The 25,354-nt window shown below is 49.3% G+C and overlaps 1 protein-coding gene across 1 annotated transcript in view; it reads left to right on the forward strand.

Moving 5' to 3' along the window:
- Window positions 1-3,063, forward strand: part of TRPM8 (transient receptor potential cation channel subfamily M member 8) — a 65,827-nt gene extending 62,764 nt beyond the window's left edge. The window contains exon 22 of the mRNA XM_076006070.1: window positions 613-3,063. The gene's annotated coding sequence lies outside the window, so the exon portion shown is untranslated. The remainder of the gene's footprint in view (window positions 1-612) is intronic.
- Window positions 3,064-25,354: the final 22,291 nt, after the last annotated feature.

Genomic DNA, 25,354 nt, shown 5'->3' on the forward strand with positions numbered 1-25,354 from the left:
ATATTTTTTTTCCTTCTCCCACACTAAGGTTGAAAGAAGTAAATCCAGGGCGAGAGTAAGCCATCTGTTTTCTCCTACCTTTATACTTAGGAAGTGGGCACCCCATCCGAGGACCACAGGGAAGTCAGGTTCCTGGAACTTGTTCCTTCTCTACAGAGTAATCCACTGGTTCTTGTATTTGCAGCACCACCACTCTAGTTCAGTGGAAGGGTCTAAGTTGTTCCTTGGGGAGTCGTCATAAAACCACATTTTGATAAATTATTCCAGTTTTTAACTTTATCATCAATTCACTTTTTTATTTATGCAGAAACCATGAGCAAACAAATGAAGCCAGAGCTTTCTGGGTCTTAACCCAGGTCGAGTGAGTTGGGCCTCGATCCTTCAGCCGTAGTTACTCAGTTCACACTGGCAAACCGGTCAGAACACACATCCTTACGGGAAAAGACATTCTCAGAGCTGCTCCAATACCAAAAGAAAATCTCCCAACTTTTGGCAGTCCACGTGGCCCCATTCCCAGGACATTCCCAGTACACCTTGAGACAGCCACGTCCTGCCTGAGAATGGAAGTGGGCGCTCCATCCCCATCACGGCGCTCTTTCCTTGCTTTTGCAGGTGATAGCACGGAATGAGGACGGACGGCTTTGCTGTTGATGCTAAACTAGCATCTGCCTTTCAGGCCTCTGGGTACAGAGCGGATGTTTTCAGTCACCCCGGTGTGCTGAAATCTGAGAGCAAGGCGTGCGGTTGACGTCACGCGTGACGCTGGACGCACAAGGAGAACATCTCCTGCAACGCGCCTCTGCTGAAGGCGCCGGTACTCCCTGTGGCGCCGTTCCCCGGGCTGGTGGGCGGCTGTCGTGTTCTTGCAGCCTCCTTTTCCCTCAGTCTCGCTTCTGACCCCTGAATATCACAGGAGAACATCGCTCCTGCGAACAAGAGGCTGGTCATGCTTTCACTTCTGCAATGCCACTTTGTTTATTTCCAACTGATTCTCTACTTTTCCCTTTGTTGTATCGTGTGACTAATTAGTTGGCAAATTGTTAAAAGTCTCCCCGATTAGGCCCGATTCTAAAATGTGCTATAGCAAGAGGACCCTGCTCTTTTCAGAAAAATTATTTTTATTTCTCACACTGCTTCTCACCTGTCGAAGGAGGTGATAAAGCAGTGTCTTGCTCTCTTGCGCTGTCCAGAACTCCTATGGAAGGAAGCACCCCATTCCCTGCAATGTGAAAAGTCACCCCAAATGCAGCCCTGGGAGGCATTACTGATTTTGTTTTCACTGGGTGCTCCTCTTTCTCCTCTTAGTGTTTTTTCCACTAAAAATAATACATGGATATTATAGACGATGTAGACTACACGCAGGTGTAGAAAGAACATAAATTGTCCCACGCTACCTAAAGGGAATCACTGCTAACATTTCTGGGTGTCCTTCCAAGTCTATTTTCTTCTATGCATGTTTTTGTTTCTTATAAAATTTTACATACATGTAAAATGTATACATACATGTCATCATCATACTACATATGCAATTTTATATAAGCTTTTTAACTTAACATTTTATCACAGTTTTCTGTATATTTGTGGTCTTCTTAAGCATTATATCAATACTTACTGTAATATCCAGCCGCTAGTGATTTCCATAACTTTGGTCATTGAAAGCTATTTCCAGTTGACCGTTGGAATGAGTATCTTCGTGTATGAATCTTGCTACTGCATTGGGGAAATTTTCCAAGGCTGGAATCCAAGAAGGATCTATTGATCATCAAACCATTTATAGGACTTTTTCATAAATGTATAGCAAATAGGAATTATTAACTTGAGCATAACATATAATATACATAACCTACAACTATTAAAGTAAAATGTTACATTTAATATTTAGTTTAGGAAGAAGCCAATATGCTTATTTAAATATGGATGGTGATGGCAATGGGACAGAATTAGACCATGTTACTGAACACTCCTAGCCCCAGCTTTCTCTGGAAGTCGTGGAGTCTGAGCTGGAAGCACATAAGGCAATTTAAATGCTCAGAATTAGTTCTTCGGTTTTGATTGGACTATAAACTCAGTGGCTGAAGAAGGAACTCTTAGGAGGAAGCTATTAAAAGATCGTCTAATTAGAAAAACTACAAAAGCACTAACCAAAAAAAGTTTATTTTCATTTTGTCTGGGCAGTAGTTAAAACGGCTACTCACAACATAGTGTTTTGCAGGGAATGAACACAAATAAAAGGTGTCTTTCTACTTAAACCTTAATAATGGCCTAAAAGGGAATCTTATTCAATTGGGTCAATCAATTCAAGGTTTCAGATGCTGAAAGTAGATGGAGCAAAATTTACATGACAAAAATTGTCAATGAATGGAATATTCAAAATTTCTCTGCTTTTGAGAGAACATCACTTTCATTTCACCATGGCAACTAAAATATCTGCCTTTTCTGAAACCACCAAGAAGAGGGTAATATCATCTCTGTTCTGACTAGGAAAATTATACATGGCAGCACATCAGATTGTGCAAAAACAAACAATAGTCCCAACCTCATACCCTCAATTCAAGTAGGGAATTTGAATAAAATTATAAAATTAAATTTAAAACTTCACAGAAGACAAAATGTAGCATAATCTATTTTCTGATCTCCCTTTAACAAATTTGTCCATATATTCGTATTTCCTCTGACCGTGTTTCTCTGAGCTTCAGAAATAGGACTTTGTGCATATCATTATCTGCAGCAAAAGAAATCCTCTCATTGCTACCAAAGACAGAAAACACGCACAACACTCAGAATTCACTGCATTGGAGAGGGACTTGTTAAGTGTTTTCAGCGTAGCCTGTCTGGTGGATGTTTCTGCATGGTTACTCTACCGGGTTTTTTCTTATGCAAGGCCATCATTTTCTGTGTAGCTCAGAAAAATACCACATGTATTAAACATACCTCTAATCAAAGGTGCTACGTCCTTGTGTATGGGACTAAAGGTGTCCTGTGTACACTTGTGCACAACACTGAGAACCCTGTCGCTGGGTTTAAATGAACGTGTTAACGAATTAAACAATGAAGGAACTGTCATGTGTTGCTTTTGTCATTCTACTGAGAGTGAAAAAAGTAAAATTCCTTAGTTCAGTCGGGTTCATTTCTGTAGGGATTTTGTTCCCAGAGTTACATGAGCTAACACCCCTCTAAGCAGGTGACTAGAACATTCTGATTGAATGCAAGCAGAAGAATGCACCCTGTGGTTCTGGTTCTTGTCAACATGGCCAATTTGGATCCTGTGACCCACTTTTTGGCACCCCCACCCCCAGCTCAGCACCCAGCTGTGGCCCAAGGGTCTCAGCTTCACTGACTCAGAGCCACCCCGGTGTGGTAGCAGTTATTTCTGAGATTCATGTGGGCTCACGAACAGGTGCTCCGGCTCTGTCCTGGGGCCAACACAGATGCCTGTTGTTCACCAATCCGCTTGATGATGGAGCCTCTGGCCCCTCATGAGACGTGATCTGCTTTCTGTAGGCAATGTCCCCTCCAGTGTTTCTGGGTCTCCCTGCTCCAAGCCCTATTGGTTCCAGGAAGAATTGGGGTCATGTGTCTTCCCCTAAGCTGCTGCTTCTTGGTCCACCTGGGGACCGATGTGTGTTGTCATGGAGACAGTTGCTGCCTGTAGCCTCTGTCTCAAAAACAAAAGGCTCAGAAGTCAGGGCCTGGGTCTGAGCTGCAGCTGGACGTCAGAGACAAACGTCCTGCCGCCTCCCCGACTCCCCAGCCCAGGCACCAGCGGACGAACCTTTCCTCTCCTGAAGATGGAAATCCTTGTGTGCAGCCTGTCCCTTCATTTATCAGACCTGAGCAGACATTTCTGGACCACAGTTAATCTAGTAGGATCCAGCTGGGATTTGGGGGCTGCACATACGCATGGATACCATTAGTTTTTAAAATCAGGGTTTTCCCCTATAGAAATCTTGTTTGACGAGAAGAAATTTCCCTCCTTCTTTTATATATGCAATGTGTTGTCATGAGATGTCGACCATGAGCCCATCTCTGGTGATAAGAATGGTTCAGAGTGAATGAAAAGAATTGGTGGCCCCTGCCCTCCATCATCGAATAATCCGCGTGAGCGGACGAGGCTAATTTGAGAAACGGGGAATTAGCACTGCAAGGCGGGATGGCAGGGGCAGGGGCAGATGTGAGTGCAGAATAAGGAGGTGCCTGTGTGGGGTGGAAGGGACGCTCATCCTTGCTGGTGCGGTGAGATGGGGAACACAGGCTTCTCCTCACTCCCTCTCAAGGGGACCAGTCTGGTGTTTGTGGGGCAGAAATGCCCCGCGAAGCTCCTTGCAGTAAGAGCAGGGATGGCTGGAGTCGCTGGCTCAGGTGGCCGTAGACGGTCACCCGCTGGGGCGCAGCAGGCGAGGGTGCGGCACTCGCAGCTGCTGGGGAAGTCCTGGGAGGGTTCAGGGAGGGGAGGACAGCAGATGGGGCAGCCAGAGGACATGTTAGGGGGGTGTGTTGGGGGACCCCGCCCTAGGATGGTGCCATCTCAGAAAGGAAATACTCAGAGAGTCGCGTCAGCAGGTCACACGCGCCCCCCACAGCCTCCCTCTGGTCACACTGGATTGCAGCGGTTATCCTTCAAACGCGTGTTTCCATCCAAGCTCTCATCCTGGAGTTAACCTCCTGGAACTCAGGGAGGAGCCTACCGCCCCCTGCTCACAAGTCTTCAGTGGCTCCCTATTACCAGTGCCGCCCACTCCTAATGCGGAGCCACAGGCGTCGGCAGCCTGGCCCTCGCTCACCGCTGCAGGCGAGTGGCCTGCGTGGCCCTCCTGTCCTGAGCTGAGTGCCGTGTGCTCCTCTGGGCACTTCCTGCCACTGCCACTGCCGGCCCAGCACTCTGGGAACACCAAACTGCTGTGCTGCCCACCCTAGCTCTCGGCTTTCCTGCCTCCTTGACGGGTTTTCTAAAAGGAGGCCGCGTAGTGCTGTAGCTCAGAACTGTCCGACACGTTTTCGTCACTGCTAGCTGTGTGACTTTGAGAAGGTTACGTGAATGCTCTGTGCCCTGATTTGCTGGCCTGCGAAGTGACCCTTCCTCCCCGGAAGGGAGAGAGGATTTAGTGAGATAGCACGGGAGGTTCTCAGGTCCAGGCCTGGCCCTTTGTAACTGCCCAGGGAACGCTAGCTCTTCTGATGGTCGCCATTCCCAGCTCTTCCCTCTGGCCAAAGTCTCCTCCACCTGTGTTTCTGGCAAGCTCTGATTCCACTGTCAGGGCCCAACTTGGGAACCGCCTCCTGCAGAAAGCCTGCCTCGGTCGGTCCTCTGCTCCCAGGGCAGCCTCCGGCAGCTCTGTCCTGTGAGGTCTCCCTGACTCGTCCACTCATGGCATGTGGAAAAAACAGAAGAACCTGCGGGTCACCTGGGTGCTGGCTGAAGATTTCCCTTGGCCGCAGGCCCTGGCCCGGCCCCACCTAGCAGATCAGCACCTTGACACACCTGGAACCCATTCCCGGCCGGGCAGCTGCGGTTACTAATCCCATCGTGGTCTGTTTGCGTGTCTCCCTCCCTCGCTGGGCTGCAGAGTTCTTGAGAGAAGAGACTTTAGCCCAGGTGTCCTCAAACTATGGCCCGAGGGCCACATGCCGCCCGCCTAGGACGTTTATCCGGCCTGCTGGGTGTTTTTGCCGCAGCTGCCTGTCCTGCTTAGCAGCCGACTTGTCCCGGGCCCACAGTGTGCACTCTAAACGGTCTGAGGGACAGTGAACTGGTTCCCTGTTTAAAAAGTTTGAGGACCCCTGCTTTAGCCGGTTTGTTTTGCTCACTGCACCTAGACAGCGCCTGGCCTGCCGCAGGGGCTCAGTGGGCGATGCATGTTTGGATCGAACCACTCTGCACCATTCTCCGAAGTGCCCTGTGATTTCCTCATTCGTGCTGTGCCTTCTCCCTTCTTGCCTGGTTAGAACATTGCTCCTCCCTAATTAAGCACTGTCCCATCCTTTCCTTGCACCCTGGGGCAGGCGCCACCAGTCCTTCCCCACGCAGGATGGAACCCGATATGTAAACGTGACTGCAGCCCTTGTAGCCTGTCTGCAAAGTGTCATGGTCATTGTGTCAGTCTCTTGTATTATGGTACTCCAGAGCAGGACATATATATATATATATATATATATATATATATATATATAGAGAGAGAGAGAGAGAGAGAGAGAGAGAGAGGGATTTATTTGAGGAATTGGCTCATACGATTATGGAGGCTGAGAAGTCCCACGCTCTGCTGTCTGCAGCTGGAGACCCGGGAAAGGCAGTGGTGTGATTCCAGACTGAGTTTGAAGGCCTGAGGACCAGAACACTGTGGCGAAGCCGCAGTCCAAGGGCAGGAGAGAATGGATGTCTCAGCTCACGCAGTCAGGCCAAGGTAGGGGATTCATCCTTCCTTGGCCCTTTTGTTCTGTTCAGGCCCTCAGGGGATTGGACAGTGCCCACCCACCACTGTGGGCGGGAAACCGGCTTTACTGAGTCCACCAATTCAAATGCCAATCTCATCCCCAAACGCCCTCACGGACATGCGCAGAGACGGTGCTTAACCAGGCACCTGGGCACCCCATGGCCCAGGCAAGTTGACACATAGAGTGAACCATCCTGGGTCTGTCCCTTTCCTCCCACCCCTTGATTCAGAGCTCCTTCTCATAGGACAAAGACCTGGACTTTTTTTTTTTTTAAATCAATTTGCTAATGTGTGCATTCAGATGTAAATTGCATGTTATAGTATGTTAGAGATAACTCTAAACCTGTCCCCGTGGACATTGCAACCCACGGAAAGGCAGGTCAGGATGGCTGCAGTCCTGCACCACAGTCTATACTGGGGGCTTCACTGCAGGGCTCCAGGGGAGCAGGTGCGAGGGGCTCTCAGCCTAGCTCTGGGGGAGTGGGCGGGGGGCACCCTAGCACCCAGGTAAGCATAAATAGGACTTATCAGGAGCATGGGGGCTTGAGGCCGAGTGCGGGCCAGAGGTTGCGAGCACAGGTTAGAACCGGCTTGCCTGGGCTCAAACATGCTCGGACCCCTGCCTGGCATGCGGTCCACACTCCCAGTGTCAGCTGTTATAGCTACGAGTCACCTACGAACTTCCTTTACAGTCTGTGTTCTCACTGTTATCCTTGAAATGGGCCGGCACACGTGAGGAATGATTTTGCCGGAGAAAGTGAACACAGGCCAGTGGCCTTCGGGGAGCTGTTCCTGTGGGAGTGAGCCAGGGGCTTCCTGCAGGGGCGCAGGGCACCCCAGCTTGCTGCCCTCAACCCCAAAGTGCACTCTTTACTTAATGTTGAGTGTTTCGGTTTTCATTTTAAAAATAAACAACAAAGCCACAGTCCCTGAATTGGGAGCGTTAGTAGTGCCTTTGCTCCGCTTTAAGTCATGAGGTGGGGAAATGGTGTTTGCAGTCATCTTGTGTGCACACAAGTGCAATTCTGTTTGCTGCTTTTCAGTGAGCACAAAAGAGCAAACAGTGCCCCCGGTGCCCGGCCTTGCGCTGTCCTGACTGGACAGCGAGGGTTTCTGTCCTTGCTTCCTGCGCCAGTCGCCCCACCCTGAGCTTCCTCCTTCTTCATTTTCCTCCGTCTCCAGCTTTCCTTTCAGCACCGGCAAATGGCTAGGACGCTAAACCCCTTTTGTGTGAGAGGAGTGAAGAATAACAGAGAAACTGCCCTCCAGGCTGCTGGCGAGGGCTTGCCTTCCATTTCACCCGCCCTGTCCTCTGGACAGACCTCCCAGTGGGGAGGAAACCACTGCAAAGTGAAAACCCCCCAGGGCTTGCTCTTCTCTGCCTTGAATCTGCCCTGCTGAAGCCTGCAGTGTTCTCGGATCCTTCCAGAAATGGATGTCCTTGCAAACCCCCGCTGTCAGTTTCTTTTAGCTGCACCGGGCGATTTGTGGATGCTTTAGCTCTGAGCCGCCTGCTTCTTCAGTGACCCAGAACTGCCAAGACGCGGAGTTCCTGGCCCTGCAGGTTTCTTCACAGTCCATTCCCCAGCAGCCCCGGGGAGAGCCCTGGTGCCCTGCAGAACCCCCATCCTCCCACCCCAGCCCTTTCAAAGCCCATCAAAGCCCCAGGGCTTTGATCCCTGCTGTCCTTTGGAGTGTCAGGAGCCACAAACAGTGAGGGTCATTTCCAGGTCAGGGGAGCAATTTTCCTTCCCCTGCTGGGAGCACTTTGCAGTTCCAGCTCCCTCCGGAATCTGGATTTAGGTTCCCTTTTTTTTTTTTTTATTAGCTTTCCTCTTCTGATCCTTCTATAATTAAGTGACACAGTTTCTCCCTCTGTTAAAAGACAGGAAGCTTTCATTTTCAGACTTGAAGTGCATCTGACTTGAATGGAAGCACTTTGGAGTCTGGAGAGGGAGGCTTAGTCCATTTTCATCGAGAACACCGCTTGGCCCTTCGTCTGATGGGCCGGATTAACCCTCCAGTATTTCACGTTCTCAGAGATGGCGGACGCTCCGCTGGTGGGGTGGACCATACACTCCCCGGGCTTGAGTTTCCTCATTAGAAAAAGCAGAAGTCAGGCTCTCCCTGCTTTGCAAGGCTGGCACCGTGTCACTGCCTGAATAAATGGAAGGGCACACGCCTCCGATCAGAGCACCAACAGACCTCCTCTTCTTGTTCACTTGGGTTCCTTTTAATCCGTTTCTGCAAATGTGGCAGGGAGGAAGGGACAGATTCTAAACGATAAGCGTTGGCAATTTCTCTCCCCTTCTTCGATTCCCTGGCTGCTGAGGGGCGGAGATCCCCCCTCAGTTCTTCCAGCCTCTGCCTGTGGGGTGAGCCTGGTGGTGGGAGGAGGAGGGAGCAGGCAGACACCAGGCAGGCAGGTAGGCGGGAGGGGAGGGAGCAGGTAGACACCAGGCAGGCAGGTAGGCCAGAGGGGAGGGAGCAGGCAGACACCAGGCGGGCAGGTAGGCGGGAGGGGAGGGAGCAGGCAGACACCAGGCAGGCAGGTAGGTGGGAGGAGGAGGGAGCAGGCAGACAGCAGGCAGGCAGGTAGGTGGGAGGAGGAGGGAGCAGGTAGACACCAGGCAGGCAGGTAGATGGGAGGGGAGGGAGCAGGTAGACACCAGGCAGGCAGGTAGGTGGGAGGGGAGGGAGCAGGTAGACACCAGGCAGGCAGGTAGATGGGAGGGGAGGGAGCAGGTAGACACCAGGCAGGCAGGTAGGTGGGAGGGGAGGGAGCAGGCAGACACCAGGCAGGCAGGTAGACGGGAGGGGAGGGAGCAGGTAGACACCAGGCAGGCAGGTAGGCGGGAGAGGAGGGAGCAGGCAGACACCAGGCAGGCAGGTAGGCGGGAGGGGAGGGAGCAGGTAGACACCAGGCAGGCAGGTAGGTGGGAGGGGAGGGAGCAGGCAGACACCAGGCAGGCAGGTAGGCCGGAGGGGAGGGAGCAGGTAGACACCAGGCGGGCAGGTAGGCGGGAGGGGAGGGAGCAGGCAGACACCAGGCGGGCAGGTAGGCCGGAGGGGAGGGAGCAAGTAGACACCAGGCGGGCAGGTAGGCGGGAGGGGAGGGAGCAGGCAGACACCAGGCAGGCAGGTAGGCGGGAGGGGAGGGAGCAGGTAGACACCAGGCAGGCAGGTAGGTGGGAGGAGGAGGGAGCAGGTAGACACCAGGCGGGCAGGTAGGCGGGAGGGGAGGGAGCAGGTAGACACCAGGCAGGCAGGTAGGTGGGAGGAGGAGGGAGCAGGCAGACACCAGGCAGGCAGGTAGGCGGGAGAGGAGGGAGCAGGCAGACACCAGGCAGGCAGGTAGGCGGGAGGGGAGGGAGCAGGTAGACACCAGGCGGGCAGGTAGGTGGGAGGGGAGGGAGCAGGCAGACACCAGGCAGGCAGGTAGGCCGGAGGGGAGGGAGCAGGTAGACACCAGGCGGGCAGGTAGGCGGGAGGGGAAGGAGCAGGCAGACACCAGGCGGGCAGGTAGGCCAGAGGGGAGGGAGCAAGTAGACACCAGGCGGGCAGGTAGGCGGGAGGGGAGGGAGCAGGCAGACACCAGGCAGGCAGGTAGGCGGGAGGGGAGGGAGCAGGTAGACACCAGGCAGGCAGGTAGGTGGGAGGAGGAGGGAGCAGGCAGACAGCAGGCAGGCAGGTAGGTGGGAGGAGGAGGGAGCAGGTAGACACCAGGCAGGCAGGTAGATGGGAGGGGAGGGAGCAGGTAGACACCAGGCAGGCAGGTAGGTGGGAGGGGAGGGAGCAGGTAGACACCAGGCAGGCAGGTAGATGGGAGGGGAGGGAGCAGGTAGACACCAGGCAGGCAGGTAGATGGGACGGGAGGGAGCAGGTAGACACCAGGCAGGCAGGTAGGCGGGAGAGGAGGGAGCAGGCAGACACCAGGCAGGCAGGTAGGCGGGAGGGGAGGGAGCAGGTAGACACCAGGCGGGCAGGTAGGTGGGAGGGGAGGGAGCAGGCAGACACCAGGCAGGCAGGTAGATGGGAGGGGAGGGAGCAGGTAGACACCAGGCAGGCAGGTAGGTGGGAGGGGAGGGAGCAGGCAGACACCAGGCGGGCAGGTAGGCCGGAGGGGAGGGAGCAGGCAGACACCAGGCAGGCAGGTAGGCGGGAGGAGGAGGGAGCAGGTAGACACCAGGCAGGCAGGTAGGTGGGAGGGGAGGGAGCAGGCAGACACCAGGCGGGCAGGTAGGCGGGAGGGGAGGGAGCAGGTAGACACCAGGCAGGCAGGTAGGTGGGAGGAGGAGGGAGCAGGCAGACACCAGGCAGGCAGGTAGGCCGGAGGGGAGGGAGCAGGTAGACACCAGGCGGGCAGGTAGGCGGGAGGGGAGGGAGCAGGTAGACACCAGGCAGGCAGGTAGGTGGGAGGGGAGGGAGCAGGTAGACACCAGGCAGGCAGGTAGGCGGGAGGGGAGGGAGCAGGCAGACACCAGGCAGGCAGGTAGGCGGGAGAGGAGGGAGCAGGCAGACACCAGGCAGGCAGGTAGGCGGGAGGAGGAGGGAGCAGGTAGACACCAGGCAGGCAGGTAGGTGGGAGGAGGAGGGAGCAGGTAGACACCAGGCGGGCAGGTAGGCGGGAGGGGAGGGAGCAGGTAGACACCAGGCAGGCAGGTAGGTGGGAGGAGGAGGGAGCAGGCAGACACCAGGCAGGCAGGTAGGCCGGAGGGGAGGGAGCAGGTAGACACCAGGCGGGCAGGTAGGCGGGAGGGGAGGGAGCAGGTAGACACCAGGCAGGCAGGTAGGTGGGAGGGGAGGGAGCAGGCAGACACCAGGCAGGCAGGTAGGCGGGAGGGGAGGGAGCAGGCAGACACCAGGCAGGCAGGTAGGCGGGAGGGGAGGGAGCAGGCAGACACCAGGCAGGCAGGTAGGCGGGAGGAGGAGGGAGCAGGTAGACACCAGGCAGGCAGGTAGGTGGGAGGGGAGGGAGCAGGTAGACACCAGGCAGGCAGGTAGGCGGGAAGGGAGGGAGCAGGCAGACACCAGGCAGGCAGGTAGGCGGGAGGGGAGGGAGCAGGCAGACACCAGGCAGGCAGGTAGGCGGGAGGAGGAGGGAGCAGGCTGACACCAGGCAGGCAGGTAGGCGGGAGGAGGAGGGAGGCCTGACCAGCTGGACTGGGGAGAATCTGTGGAGCGTGGGGAGGAGGAGGAGTGGCGCAGGGAGCCCTGCCCTGCGTGTGCGTGTGCGCGTGCGTGTGCAGGCATGAGCGTGCACACACAGACTCTGACCTTCTCCTGTGTTCTTCTTTGTCCCACCCACTTTCTGCTCTCTGCTGTGGCCATTTCAGACCTCCCTTATCCCCAAAACCTTCGGTCTCTCCTGTTTTCCTGTCCCTGTGGGTACTCTGGGCCAACAGTCTTTCTACTTTCCATCCCAGTGGAAATTCACTCAATCTCTCTCCCAAATTCCAAACCTACGTGCCTACCCTAACCCTAACCCTAACCCTCCCTGCACCCGGACCGGGAGTTTTCGGGTTCCTTCTCTCAGCCATGGAGTCTCTGCCCTTTGTCTTCTCCCAGGTCAAGTCCCTCCGCAGGGGCTCTGGACTCCAACCTCTCCGTTCTTGCTGGGAATCTTGCAGGCTCTCTTACCCTCCTCCCATCTCCCTGCAACCTCTTCCCCTCTTCTCAGCTTCCCATCGGAGTATCAGTTTGTTCAAAGCTCTCCCATTTTCACAGTGTGAAACCTGCGCCCTGCACCTTCCCACTTCCCCTCTGTCTCCTCTGCCACAGCCTGAACGTTCACACATATCGCCCACCCCTGCGTCGCGTCGCCACCTCCACCCTGTCGCTCTCGCTCGCTGCTGGGCCCCTGCGACCAGCCTCAGCCTTCGCTCTGCACCACGCTCCTCTTCCTAAGCTCACCATTCGCTCGACGACTTTACATCCCAGGACGTTTTCCAGTTTTCCTCCTTCCCCTCTCTGCAGCGGATTCGACGCTGCCGGCGACTTCCTTCTTCCCGATGCCCTCTTCTCTCTGCTTTCTGGAAACCACCGTCTGCGGGTTTTCTCCGCGCCCCTAACTGCAACTACTCAGCCCCCTTTGCAACTCTGTCTACTGTGTCTACTCAGCGTTTGTTTCCTCCGGGCTCCGTCCCGGGCTCCCTCCTGCACCCCCGGGTCAGCCGCTTGGCACCCACTGCCCCAGCTGTGGTTCCCGCCTTCACGGCTCCAGCTCGGGCTTCTCATCCGAGCTCCTCTCTGCCTCTCCGACCGCCCACCAGCCTCTCCGTCTACACTCCTCAGTGCTTAATGTTTCCACCAGCCAGAGATCTTGGCGTCATCTTTGGCAGCCTCTTACCTGTCACTCCACATCCTGTCGATTGTATCCTCTCGTCTCCTGGCCCTCACCTCTGCTCTGCGGCTCTCCTGCGCCCACCCCGTGCGGCTGGGACGGTTGTCATGACCCGAACCGCAGTGATAGACTCCAGTGCTTCCTTTCTCCCCTGCACCTCCCTCTCCTAACTCTTCTCCTCCTCCGGGCCAACAGTGAGCTCTTCAAATGAGGATCTGAGCATGGGGTCCTCTGGTTTAAACCCTTAAAGAGCTTCCCATTGCTCTTTTTTTTTTTTTGAGACAGAGTCTCACTCCGTTCCCCGGGCTAGAGCGCTGTGGCATCAGCCTAGCTCACAGCAACCTCAAACTCCTGGGCTCAAACGATCCTCCTGCCTCAGCCTCCCGAGTAGCTGGGACTACAGGCATGCGCCACCATGCTCAGCTAATGTTTTCTATATATTTTTAGTTGGCCAATTAATATCTTTCTATTTCCAGTAGAGACGGGGATCCCACTCTTGCTCAGGCTGGTTTCGAACTCCTGACCTCGAGCGATCCGCCCACCTCGGCCTCCCAGAGTGCTAGGATTACAGGCATGAGCCACCGCGCCCGGCCCATTGCTCTTGCATTAATGGCCATGGCTGTTACCAGAGTCGATGAGGCCCAGCATGCTCTGGCCCTACTCGCCGTTCCAGCCTTGTCTGGTACATGTTCTCTTCCTCTGAGCTCTGACCCTCTCGGTTCCCCACGGGACACTACTGAGAGGCAAACGGATGCTGTTAATGATTAAACTGGAGCAACAGGCATGAAACAGGACCACCCAGGGCACACTGTAGGACTCCCTCACCCGGGGGTGGCACACTCCCTCCTGCTTCACGGCCTTTGCTCCTCCGCTCCACCTGCCTGGGAGCCGCTTGCCTCTCTCCTCTGCCGCATCGATTCCCAGTCACCTTTGGGCTCTCGTCTCCAGACCCACGTGTTCAGGAAAGCCCTTCCGGACCCCCCACGACCTCTACGACGCACGTTTGCAGCACCTCCTCTAATGCCTGCCTGCCCTGACCTCTCTTTCGAGTTTCTTCTTCACTGTTGTCCTTTTGTGTGCATTTATGAGAGTCTTTGTTTAATATTTATCTTCCCCACTAATTTGTAAGCTCCCCGAAGTCAGGAACCATATGTCCTGACTTCAGCACATGGCTCAGTGCCTGGCACATACGTAGTATTGTGAGTCGATGAAGGAATTGGGTAATTATTGGGGGGTAATTATCCATCAGTTTCTTGTGCTTCTGCACATCTTGTGAGCAGAGACTGGCTGCCTCTATTTCTAGGATTGTATGCCATGACAGCCTCGGAAGATAATGTCTCCCTTCAGAACAGGGGACAGACATCCTGGCTCTCCAATATAATAAAGATGACGTCTTCCTCTAAAGAAAAGCGCAGGCGTGCTTACTGCCCATTGCATGCCCAGTAAATGATTCGAGTTCTCTAAGACGTGTTCTTCTGCTGTAACACACCTGACTGCATTTGCAGACGTAATATGGCTCTTTTCACATTGCTCTGTGGGAATTGCGGCTCCAGTAACCAACGCAAAAAGTGCTGCAGCTCTGGCTCCTACTGTGAGTAATAAACTGTCTTTCGTCTCTGATACAGGAGTCTTGTGTTTTCTCTCAGCATCCATGCCAGTTGCATGTCGGCTGAAATATCAGACTCTTCATGGTTTTTGACATTAATTAGAATACTTATATTTTATTCATTCTGTATATTTCTTATGCTAGTATCAAGATGTGCAGAATTGAAACATGAATGTCTTGACTACAAGTTGCTGTGTGTCCTTACACATAGACAATCTACATTCCTGGGATCACCCCTATGTGATAATCTGAAGTAAGCATAGGTTTTATTGACCATATCTCTTATTTATTCTCTTTTTATCTCCTTCTAGTTTGTCATGTTTTTCACCTATGTCTTTAATCTATGTTTTATACCCTTTCAAACAATCGCACTAATTTCTCCCATGGTGTTAGCTAAATTTTATAGGGGACTCTTAAAGAGGAAAAATATTCAAGGTTTAGTAAAGTATAATAGAAAGGACTGTGGAGCAGAATTTAGAAGATATAACTTTTAGGTGTTTAGACATAACTAGTTAAGTGAAATTGGGCAGGTCACAAAACTCCAGAGGCTTTGCCTCTGCTCCCAATTCCCCCAAACCTATAGTGGTTCCTCTAGGGGAGAGTCTAGATCACTCCCTTTATCAGGCGTCCCTAGTGGAAGGCACTACAACAACCTAGTGAAGCGCTCCCGGCACCTGCCTCCACCATTAACCCTGCAGTTGGAGCACAGCCGTCCTGTCTGCTAAAAGGGAACCATGTTAAGATTCCCACCCTCCCCCCCCATGGTTGCTGTGGGGTTATGAGTGTTCAGCACAGGGCTTGGCACATGGAAAACATCCAAATGGTTGGATCAAAACTGGAAATACTTTGGAAATTGTTCATGCACTTTCTTTTATGCCCCTTTGAGAACATGACATCTTCCCTAGTTGGTCCAGGACTTCCATCTGCCTGGGAGAAGGTAGTGGATAGTATAGAACTATCTCAGAATCACACAGGAAGGCCAAGACAATTTTCAGTTTCTAACGGGCAAAATGGGTTTACACAGTAGCAGGTTAGCTTTGAAATGCAGGATATTGTCTTGAGGTGGAATTATAAGTTCTTTATTCCCTTATCTTGAATCTTCTTCCATAAACACCTTCAACACAGTCTCAGAAGGAAGACTAAGGCAACTCAGCACACCTGATGAGAAGAAGCAAAGGGTCGTCATCATTTACATCAATGTGAGACAAATAAAAAGGGTTAATGATCTCATTCACTAGGTGTTGGCTGTTCCATCAAGAGGCCTGCGGGAAGACTGAAGTTTATTTTGACCCCCAAACAATCCTCTCTCCCCATATTTTTTAAAAAATACATACCTGGAAAATGACTGTCTTGAAAATATCCATATCTTACCAGGTTAAAAAGAATTTAATACTTTTGTTAATTTTAGAAAGGTGCAAAGCAATCCCAAGAATTTAAAAGCATCACAGAAGCATGTAGGACATTCAGAAATGTCTTTGGAGTGAATCCAATGGTTGAAGCCACAAACATGTCCACTGATTTACATTTTTAAAAGGAAAGTATGTTGTTTTAAAATTATCTGAATTCAGGTCACATAGTAATGCTATTGTACTCCAAGGCATCAGCACAGGGCTAGATTTGGTTACTGGGTGTGTAATGGAAGTTATTCAGTTCTTTAGATTTTTTTGCTCTTAAATGGTGTTTATTTGCTGGTTGTGAAAATGGAAACAGATACAGGATGTGCTCCCGGTCTGAGCATCTGGAGTTGAGAGCCAGAAAAAGGCAATAAGGCATCTCATGGAATTCTTCCTTTGTCTTCATATAAGAATGATGTGGTATTATTGTGCATTTAAGAGAAAAAAAGATGGTCTCTATTAAATAGTTCTTCTAGTCTTGGAATTTAATTTCTTTTTAAAAAAATTTGACATATTTTAAAAAGTGAAAAAGTACCATAGGACTTATAATAAAAAATGGCAATCCTTGCCCCATCCCACCCTAACTAAAAGCTGTGGATACCACTTAAAAGTCATTTGCCTGTTTTTTAAATTTTTGTATGACTAAATAATAGACTTATACTGTTATTTCTTGATTTTTCAATTTTTGTGACTGCCTATCGTGGAATAATGAAGATTCAATTCTTTTTAGGCCTTGTCTTCACCACAGCAACATCATATTTCCTTTTGTGGTTGTCACTAGTGCGCTGTGAAAAATATTTTGTTCTCTACATTTACAGTACATGGCAGAACTTTCTTTCCTGCTCCCTTTGAAATTAGGCAGAATTAGGTGACTATGTGCAGTCAGTGAGCTCTAGGCAGAGCATTCAATTGCTGGTGCAAAACCTTCCAGAGCAATCTTTCTGTCTGGCATTGCTAACTGCTAGTGTTCAAAAGACAGCTGTGAGTGATGTCAGCATGATGGTGGGGCAGGAAGCTCTAGCCCCTCTTTTCCCCATGTAAACACTAGTTCAACAATCACACAAGGGACAATTCCTATGTGAGAAATTCAGAAACTAATTAAGAGGTTCTTGTGCCCCAGATGAGCATGAGACTAGCCACATCAAAGTCAGTAGGAAAATTCAGGGCATGCTTTTGCCTTGTTCCTTTCCCTAGCACAGCACAAAGCAAGTTGCAGGGCAGGGGTTGGGGAGCAACAATGCTCCCCCAATGGCTTTTCTTTTAGGAGGCAAAGATTTAGAGGATGTGTCTGGTGATTCAACTTTTTGAGTGGTTGCCTGAGGGACTGGCTTCTGTCTGCCTGAATCTAAGCACTGGCAGGAAGGAGCACCAGGTGGAATGGTGGGCACTGAAAACAAAGGGGACTGTTTATACTGATATGTACTCATTTACCATAGCCCCTTCTCTAGCTCAGCACAGAATTAGTGGGTAAAAACTCCCAATACCTGGCTTCTCCCTGGGAAGGAAGTCAGTTGGAACATGCATCCAACATTCTGGCTTTTGGGGGAACTGTCTGAGGTACTGATTTCTGTCTCATTCAACTCAGGGTGCTGATAGGATCTAGCATATTGTAGATTCCTGAGACTTCCGTGGGGGACGGGGGGAAGAGCTAGGAAGCATGCTGCTGCTACAGAGACCCACAGTACAGCAGATAGAAACCAGAGAAATTAAGAGATTATGAGCTCATGAAGATAGAAATCAGCAAATTCCTCTCCTTAGTAATTTACACATGCAAATACTGAGAAAATGCATGCACAGAAAAGGGTTGAAAGGCCTCCAGATTTTCTACCCAGGCTGATTCATGAAGACCTTTCCCTGTGCGAAGACTTGGAAAGGTGACTGTTTCTTCAATATGCAGATATGAATATTGAGCTACAAAAACACAAAGAAACAGGGAAACATGGCCCAGTCAAAGGACCAAAATATATCTCCAGAATCTAACACTAACGAAATGGAAGTATATAGATTACCTGACAAAGAATTCAAAATAACCATCATAACAATGCTCAAAGAGCTCAGGAAATTAATGCACGAACAAATTTAGAATTTCAACAAAGAGATAGAAAATATGAAAAACAAATGAACAGAACTTTTGGAGCTGAAGAATACAACTGAACTGAAAAGTTAATTAGAGGGATTCAACAGTGATCAAGCAAAAGCAATTAGCTTGATCAAGCAAAAGAATTAGCAAACTTGAGGATAGATCATTTGAAATTATTAAGTCAGAGGAGCACACACACACACACACAAAAAAGAATGAAGAAAGCCTAAGGGACTTATGGGATACCATCAATTAAACCAGTATATGCATTATGTGAGTCTCAGAAGAAGAGAAAGGAAAATGGGAAGAAAAGCCATTTAAGAAAATAATGGCTGAAATCTTTCAAATTATGGAAAGGGAAATGGACATCCAGATTCCAAAAGCCTAATAGTCTAGAATTAGCATGAATCTAAAGAAGTCCTTATTAAGAAACATAATTATCAAATAATCAGAAGTCAAAGACAAAGAGAGAATTCTGAAAGCAGCAGCAGAAAGCAACTTATCATATAAAAGGAACATCCATAAGACTATCAGTGGATTTTTTAGCAGCAACCTTGCAGGACAGAAGAAAGTACTAAAAATAAAAAGCTTCCAACCAAAAATACTATATACAGTTTAAGAGTATTTCAAAAATGATGGAGAGGGAAGACTTTCCAAGATAAATAAAAGCTGAGGGAGTTCATCACAACAAGAGTAACCTTACAAGAAATGACAAAGGGAGCCCTTCAAATTGAATGAAAGGATGTTGCATGGCAACACCAAAAACATGTGAAACTACAAAGCTTGCCTATGTGGTGAAATATATAGATAAATACAGAACACTGTAATACTGTAATAGTGCCACATAAATCATTTTAAACTCTTGTGTAGAAGTTAAGAAACAAAGTATAAAAATAACCATAAGTATAGAAAATATGTTAATGGATACACAATAAAAACAAATATAATCTGTGATAGCAGTAATATAAAGTGTGAGGAAAGATTTCAAGATGGCTGACTAGAGGCATTTGGCACTTTCATCCTCCACAAAGAGAACCAAAATAGCAAGTAGATAATCAGACTTCAAAAGCGCATCTAAGGGAGAATACTGAAATTCAACAGAGAAGTGACAGAAAATATGCACAGCACAGAAGTGAGGAGGCCAGCTTGGCTGGAATTGGCTGGGCCCTGGAGAGACTCTACTGTATAGGGAGAGGGTAAGTGAGAGCTCCCCAGTCATCCACATTCCCACGATGGATTCCTGCCACCCTCGCCATGGAAGAACCCCTTGACTTTCATAGGCCCTGACACAAGCATAGGAAGCTGCTTGGAGATGACATTGCTCCAGAGGGACCTCACACTAGGTCCCACACACTAAGCCCTAGGAAGCCATGGCACAGTATAATTTTGAGAGCTCAGCCACCACCAGACTACATCCCACCCTGGGGCCCAACAGCATTTCTTTATCCCTGTAGCTCCACTAACATTCCTACCAAGTCCACCCAGATGGCTGAAGCAGCTTGATGCCATTGGACCCAACAGAGCAGCAAGGTCCCCAACAGTCTAGCACACATAGCGTCCTGCACCCTGGGGACTAGGAAGTGCAGCCAACCAAAGGGGCTGCCCCAGGACAAAGGGAGCCAAAGCATGTGCTTTCTAGACAATGAGAACTGCCTACCTGGGACACCTACCACAGATAGAAACTCCTCCCCCAAGCAAAAGGGCTGCCGCACACATGCCCTGAGAACAGCTTTTGCCACTGGATGCCAAAGTGTGCGCCATGGGCAGCAGCCTTGAGCCTCAGCAGCAGGGTTGCACCATCTACTCCCTGGAGCCTGAGAACTTCCTACCTGTGATTGCAGCCACTCACCCATGCCGAGCAGCAAGGAAGCAGCATGCTTGCACATTCCCTGAAGGCAGGCTTCCTCCACTGCTGCAGCCACCTGAGCACCCTGCTGGGAGGTCCAGGGATTACCATGCCCTGTCCACCACAGCCAACACCTGAGCATGCCACCAGGCAGCCTGAGGATAGGCCTGCCCAGCCTGACATAGCTCCTCCCTAGCTCCTGAGCATATTGCCCATGGGCTTAGGATTACCATTCCCTGTCCACTGCCTCTAACATTTGTGCACTCATCCCAAGAGCCCGAGGACAGGCTCACTCAGCCTGCCACTGCTACCACAGCTGGCATCCACCAGCATGCACTGCCTGAGGACTTGGGGACTGGCCAGTCCAACACATCACAGTCACTGCTAACATAAACACATGCCTCTTTGGAGCCTGAGGGTTGTCTTGCCACTGCTACACCTGCCATCACCCATGCCACATATGCTACCCAGGGGACCAAGCACCATTGCACATGCTTGGTCTACTACTGTGCCACTTCCACACCTGGGCAAGATTCCTGGAGACCCAAGAATTGCCCCGTTTGTACCTGCTAATACCAGTGCCCACACATGCAGCCCAGAGATCCCCAGACAAGCATGCTCAGCCTGTTGTTACAACCATTGGGGCCTGAGGACTAGCCCACCTGGCATCTCTGTCCCCAGCAAAACCTCACCGCAGTCTCCACTAACAACCTAGGCCACTGAGAAAATCACAGACACCACTGACACTGTTTACACCTAAAGAACTCATAAGAGACTACACTTCTGCATGCACCAAGAATCAAAGACAAAGTGTCCTACCCAACGACCACTATAGACACATCTTCAGGAAAATGTCTTCTCCTATGAAAGCCAGTTCAAAAAATTGGAAGAGGCAATTATTACACCAGATGCTCAGACAGCAACATAAAAACACAAGAAATGTGAAAAAAGCAAGGAAATATTATACCTCCAAAGGAACACAGTAATTTTCAAGCAACAGAGTCCAATGAAAAAGAAATTCAGGAAAATAATTCAAAATAAAGATATAATAGAAACCAAGTGAGATACAAGAGAATACAGATAAACAATACAAATATATCATAAAAACAATTCAAAACATGAATGAGAAATTCACCAAAGACATAGATACCATAAAAAAAAGAACAAAGAGAAATTCTGGGACTGAAGAATTAAGTGAATGAAATCAATCTTGAGCAAGAAGAGCAAAGCTGAAGGCATCATACTACCTGATTTCAAAATATAGCTATCGTAATCAAAACAGTGCTTGCAGGCAGACCTATAGATCAATGGAACATAATATAGAGCACAGAAATCAATTCACACAAAAGTGGTTGATTGTTTTTTGACAAGGGTGCCAAGAATACACAACAGGGACAGAGTAGCGTCTTCAACAAATGGTGCTGAGAGAACTGGATATCCCTATGCAAGAGAAATTGGATCCTGCTCTTACACCACGCACACAAAATCAACTCAAAATAAATATTTAAACATAAGACCGGAAGCTGTAAAACTCCTAGAAGAAAATGTAGGGAAAATCTTCATGGCCTAGGTCTTGGCAATGAGTTCTTGAATATGACACCAAAAGCACAGGCATCTAAAACAAAAATACAGAGGAGTATTCTATCAAATTAAAAAGCTTCCGCACAGCAAAGGAAGTAATCAACAGAGTGAAAAGGCAACCGACAGAACGGGAAAAAATATTTGCAAACCGTATATCTGATAAAGGGTTAATATTTAAAATATATAAGGAAAGCTTACAATTCAATGGCAAAACCCCAAATCTAAAATCCAATCTAAAAATGGGCAAAGCGCTTGAATAGACATGTCTCCAAAGAAGACATGCAAATGGCCAACTGATTTATGGAAAGATGTTGCATATCACTAGTCATCAGAGACATGCAAATCAAAATCGCAATGAGATGTCGCCTCACACTTGTTAGGATGGCCATTATCAAAACAAACAAACATAAAACCAGAAAATAATAACCAGTGTTGGTGAACATGTGTAGAATTTGGAACTCTTGAATGCTGTATGAATGTAAAACGGTCCAGCTTCCATAGAAAATGGAATGGAGGTTTCTCAAAAACTTAAAAAAAGCCACCTACCTTATGATCCATAATCCCACTTCTGGCTATTTATCCAAAAGAATTAAAAATATGTTCTTGAAGGAATATTTGCATTCCCATGTTTCTTGTAGCATTATTCACAATGCCCCAAAGGTGGAAGCCGCCTAAATTTCCACTGATGGATGAATGGATAAGGAAAATGTGGTACACACGATGGAATACTATTCAGCCATAAAACAGTTCGTGTCATATGCTATAGACTGGATGAACCTTGAGGACAATACGCTGAGTTAAATAAGCCAGTCACAGAAGGACAAACACTGCACGATTCCACTTACGCGAGGTTTCTAAAGCAACCGCACTCAGAAACACAAAGCAGAATGGTGGTTGCCGGGTGCTGGGGCAGAGGCGGGGAGGGAAGGGAGCTTCTGTTGAGTGGATGTGGAGTTTCAGTCATGCAAGATGAAAACGCTCTAGCGATCTGCTGCACTACACTGTAGTTGTAGTTAACAACGCTGCATTGTATACTTAAAATTTGTTAAGAGGATAGATCTCCACTTTATGTGTTATTTACCACAATGAGAATAATAATAATAAAAGATGGCTGCAATATCATGCTGCATCCTTTTGCGACTATAATGAGCAGAACCCCTTTTTGAGTCCCTGGTGGGCATATAGTATGAGCAAAAGATCGGATTTTATTGTTCTAAGTTACTGCAATTGGGAAACATTTGTTGCCACACTATGATCAGGACTTTCCTAACTGATCAATATTTATTGAACAAATGTTTATTTTTCCTGGAAATAACACTGCCTCATTTAAGAAACTTGCTTTAGTCTCCCTGTTCCTATCAAAAACTCAACTCCAAAGTCTCCTCCAGAAATATAAATCCCTTCTCAGTATTTCCTTTGTCTCAGGACTCTATTAATTTCATCTTTTCTTTGGGATTCTCCATCCAAGGACTGCCCTCTAGCCTCCTACGCCACCGTCTTCCCGGAGCTCTCCTTCACCTCCATCCTGTGCAGCATAAATGCTCCGGTTTCTGCAACTCGAGTTGGCAAAGCTTATTGCTTACCATTCCAGCATCTATTCTCCCAGTTATTGGATGACCTTTCCTAGCCGCCCTCACATTAAGTCAGCTCTGTAACTTATTTCTGGCCCATGAGCAGTAATGTTGTGCATGACCTTTGGAAAGTGTCCTTAAAGGCATGGGGCTCACCCTTCTCTGTCCTTCCCTGCACCAGGGTTTCTCAACCTCGGCACTATTGACATCTGGGGCCAGATAATTATTTCTCACAGGCATCTGTCCTGTGCGTTGTAATGCGTTCAGCAGCATCTCTGGCTTGTACCCATCGGCTGCCAGTAGAATCTCCTCTCCCAGTTGTGACAACTGGAAGTGTCCTCAGGCATTGCCAAATGCCCCCTGGTGGGCAAAATCTCCCTGGTGGAGAACCATTGCTCTGTGCCAGTGACTCTCAACCTTGACTACGAATCAGAATCTTCAGGGGAACTTGTAAAATCCCAAGTGGTTGGGTCTTCTCCCTAGAGTTCCTGACTTAGTAGGTGTGGCGTAGGGCTAGAAAATATGCATCAAGTCCCCAGGAGGGGCTGGAGCTGCTGGTGTGGAGACTGCTCTGTGAGAACTGCCGATCTGCACAACTTTGCTGTGCAGATAAACCTGTCGTTCCTACAAAATAAGTGTTGCAATTGCATTGAACTTAGAAAGGTTGTGACTAGAGGCCATCAAGGTAAATCTTGACAACGGACTTCAGGAGTTTAGAAGGCATGCTATTACAAGAAATTAAAAGGCAGCTGCAAAATGTGTGGATTATGGATCAGATGAAAATTTGGTTTACATTTGCTCTAAATTTGGTGATGTTTCTCAAATAATATTAGCAGTAGAGCTGACCGAAATGAAAAGAAACAATCTCAAGAGAAATGGTGAAGATGATAGCAATGAACCTTATTAGTCTGTAACGTGCATGCCCAACCATCTTTATTCAACATCTTTCCAATTGCTCTTGCTAAGCTTTCTGCAATGACTTTTGTATAAATTTCCAGGGGCTATTTTAAAAATGCTATATAACCTTCCTCACTTACTGCCACATAAGCTTTAATCTTTTAACTAAATAATTTGTGTTGGAACAGAAGAAAGCTGCAGGAGTTAATGCTGCACACATTTTTTGCAGATTGGAGAAAGAATAATAAAAGAGATCATTATGGCTTGGATTCCAATGGATGGCTTGTATTTAATCTTCCAGGTTTACCAGACATGACAGAGCTTGACAGAGGCATTTTTAGATCATCGCTTTTTAGCGCTAATCAGTGCCTGCCCTGCATGCCTGGTGCCAACGTTTAATTGTAGCCAAGAGAATCTGAGAAATGCAAAGATCTATCCCCACGCCAGCAAGTTACAAACAAAATCAATAGCCCTGTGCTGGCAACATTATTTTATTGCTGTCTCTTTAATCTCCTCTCCTCTTTTGCAATTACTTTTATTACTGCTGCTCATTTAATGAGACTGTGGAGTTTGGAGCCAGATGGTGCTATTAGTTAAATCTGAAAGACTCTAATGGAATTGAGTTCAAAGCAGGTTAAAAGTAATAGAATTACAAATTTTGGTGGGCATGACCTAATAGAACACTGCTCTGTGTACCTGTTACACACCAGAAATGAGTGCAGGCTTCCGGCAGAAAGACGCGGATTAAAGTTCAGAGAGACCAAGTGTGCTCACTCACTCACTCACTCAACAAATATTTGACTGTATCCTATCTGGGTGCTTCAGTGTACCATGAACAAGACAGCCCCGGTGCCTGCCCCGTGGAGCTTGTAGTCTGTTAGAGGAGAAAGACAGTATTGAGCAAACAAGCAAGGTCAGCACGCATTTGTGGTGAGTGCCCGGCAGGGAGAGGCAGACAGCCGCCGTGGAGGGGTTCAGGATAGAGCAGTTTAGGCGGCTGCTTGATCAAGGGGTGGAGAAGCTCTCGGGGTGGGGGTGGGGTTGCTGTTTAAGCTGAGACCTGAATACTGGGAAGGAACTGACATTGGGGAGAGCAAGAGGATTGTCATTACTGCTTGTCGGAATGAACAGCAGGTGCAAAAGCCTTGGGATGGAAGACATTTGGCGTTCCCGAGGAGCACGAGGACACCTAGGGAGGAAGGCAGGGTGGCCGGAGGGGAGACTGGAGAGTGGGCAGAAATTGCTGGACCCAGAGCTGTGGTTGAGTGGGCCGGGTGGACACTGAGACCTTGAGGTTATGCAGGGTGCTAAATACCCCTCTGTGCCAAAGTGCTGATGAGTAAGAGCTGCAGAAAGAAAGTCTCCTGGCTGGGGGAGGCAAATACCCAGGGAGCATCACTGGGTGTCCGGCCAGTATGCGAAGTCGTCCAAAGCATGATTCTGCCCCTTTGTGAAGAGGGCAGGCAAAGCCGAGGCAGTATTTTGATAACGTCTCCTTCTGTAGTAGCAATAATTTGAACTCTGCATCGCTGCCCTTCCTGCAGGGCACAGCTGTTGTACCTAAGTCTCCTCCTCCTTCTCGTTGGTGATGATGCCTGGCCTGCCTTT

Source organism: Microcebus murinus, chromosome 8 (assembly GCF_040939455.1).
Source record: "Microcebus murinus isolate Inina chromosome 8, M.murinus_Inina_mat1.0, whole genome shotgun sequence".
Classification (NCBI taxonomy): domain Eukaryota; kingdom Metazoa; phylum Chordata; class Mammalia; order Primates; family Cheirogaleidae; genus Microcebus; species Microcebus murinus.